Raw genomic sequence first — 2,981 nt, forward strand, 5'->3', positions numbered from 1 at the left:
CTAAAATAAAAATAACAATGATCCATTCAGCACATTACCGGTAATTTTTAAGAACTTCATTTTGAAATCTTATACGGGTCATTTTCAAAAAATGTCTTTATAACTCCTAGAAGACTTTTGGATGCTAAACATGATGCAATGATCTCAATAAACACGTTTATTGAAGAAAACTACTATTCTAAATCACAGAACAAGTGAAGTGCAAAAAACAAATTGTTCAAAATTGAAAATAACAGCATATCTCAATCCTTATGTCCATATCTCGTGTCTGTCCTGTTACCAGTACAAAAGCAAAAAAACAATAACTATTTAAATCCAATTTTCTGTTTTCTTTAACACAATTGTGATCAAAATATTAAAGTTATGAGGTAGTTATAGGTATAATATTTTAACATTGTTATAGCATAACTTTTATTCCATTTGAGATTACCATACAAAAAATGTCAAAAACTTAGGTATTTTTGCATAATTAGATCAGCTATTCCTAAAGAAATAAAATATTCAATTTGCTAACGGGTAAAACACAATAAAGGAAACAGTAAGGTTGCACTTGGGGTCAAAAATAAAGGTCAACACAATAGAAAAAAAATTTGTGATCTTGAATAAGTATTGCTTGAAACTTGTGAAACTCATTTGGTTAGTTGAAAAAACAATCAAAAGTGTTTTATTTTCTATTTAGTATGGGGTAAGGTAAATGGTGGTTACTGACACTACTTATACTAGCCTCCAGAAATTAATGTCTTTAATGAACTATCCCAAGTCTTTTTGCATAATTATTACTCCAATGCAATTTATTAACAAAATACCAACCAGAAAAAATCACAGGAATAAAGTTGAACTTTAGCATGCTGCAAAATTATACCCCCTTTCTTAATGAGTAAACAAGAGTGCACACGCTGAAAATTCTCGCCTTCTTTATTAACCATTGATTTTATGCTGATAGTCCTAAATATTAAGCTTTACTGCAACTATCACATTAACTTAAAATGATCCAAAAACAGGAGGTCAAGGTCATAAAAACCAGACAAGAAATAGATGTTCACCTTACAATCATTAAATACACTAAATATAGTTGACCTATTGCTTTTAGTTTCTAAGAAACAGACTTAATCAAGAAAACTTAACATTGACCAATGAACCATGAAAATGAGGTCAAGGTCAGATGAACCATGCCAGGCAGGCATGTACAGCTTACAATCCTTCCATACAATAAATATAGTTGACCTATTGCTTATAGTTTAAGAAAAACAGTCAAAACACAAAAACTTAAAACTGAGCAATGAAACGTGAAAATGAGGTCACGGTCAAATAAAACCTGCGAGACTGACATGTACATCATAAAATATTTCCATACACCAAATATAGTTGACCTATTGCATATAGTATTAGAAAAATTGACCAAAACTCAAAAACTTAACTTTGACCACTGAACCATGAAAATGAGATAAAGGTCATATGACACCTGCCAGTTGGACATGTACACCTTACAATCATTCCATACACCAAATATTGTAGACCTATTGCATACAGTATAAGAAAAGCAGACCAAAACACAAAAACTTAACTATAACCACTGAACCATGAAAATGAGGTCAAGGTCAGATGACACCTGCCAGTTGGACATGTACATCTTACATGGAGATCACCCCCAGTTTTTGGTGGGGTTCGTGTTGCTTAGTCTTTAGTTTTCAACGTTGTGTCATCTGTACTATTATTTGTCTATTTGTCTTTTTATTTTTGGCCATGGCGTTGTCAGTTTGTTTTCGATCTATGAGTTTGACTGTCCCTCTGGTATCTTTCGTCCCTCTTTTACAATCCTTCCATACACCAAATATACTATGCCTATCATGCCTATTGCTTATAGTATCCAAGATATGGACTTGACCACCAAAACTTAACCTTGTTCACTGATCCGTGAAATGAGGTCGAGTTCAAGTGAAAACTGTCTGGCGGGGATGATATAGTTATCCTATTACTCATAATAAGAAAGAAATTAACATTACAAAAAATCATAACTTTTTTTTCAAGTAGTCACTGAACCATGAAAATGAGGTCAAGGACAATGGACATGTGACAGACGGAAACTTCGTAACATAAGGCATCTATATACAAAGTATGAAGCATGCAGGTCTTCCACTTTCAAAAATATAAAGCTTTTAAGAAGTTAGTTAATGCCGCCGCCGGATCACTAATCCCTATGTTGAGCTTTCTGCAACTAAAGTCGCATGCTCGACAAAAAGGATTATTGTAAGAACAGCACCTCTCTTAAAATGAAAGACTATATACATGTAGCCCATCAAAATCATTAAAAATTGACCTTCTATGTCTTCATGGGAATATAAATCACAGCAGAAAAAGTATTCCTTACATAAATCATTTTTATTTACTTGAAGAAATAATATTAATATACTTATATAAGTAAATTTGTAGGATACTTATACGTTAATTTTATTTACTTGTATAGGTAAAATAAAATTGGCTTAGTTATGTCCCTTAGACATTCAGATTTTTTTACTTATATAAGTGAAAAAGTCATCTTATCTTTTCTTGAATTCTTAAGATTTCTTTGCTCTAATAGAATTTTAAATTGTCTGCCCTTTGCAGATGTCTTTACTAATCATTTAAGTGTAATTTCATGGACAATGAATAATAACTCAATAAAAGTGCAATTTAACTTCAGGAAATCAATAAGCATGTCTTGTAAGTTATATGCAAATTACTTGTTGAAAACAATATGGCGGACGTAATTATTCAAAAGGTAGACAACTTTAAAAATTTGCATATCAACCGATTTCTTGAAGATAACTTGTATTTCTTTTGAGTATTTACGACTTTAACGTCTCAGACCATATAATTATACAAGTTTAAGCAGTTTAACACCATGTAAAATGATGTTTTTGGGACAAATCAATTTGTTCTTGTAATCCTCGGGAAATCGTGGTACCCGTAGATAAGAGACATTCTGCTTAGTTGACATTTAG

The sequence above is a fragment of the Mytilus californianus genome, unplaced genomic scaffold, assembly GCF_021869535.1.
Source record: "Mytilus californianus isolate M0D057914Y unplaced genomic scaffold, xbMytCali1.0.p SCAF_21, whole genome shotgun sequence".
NCBI classification, from domain to species: Eukaryota; Metazoa; Mollusca; class Bivalvia; order Mytilida; family Mytilidae; genus Mytilus; species Mytilus californianus.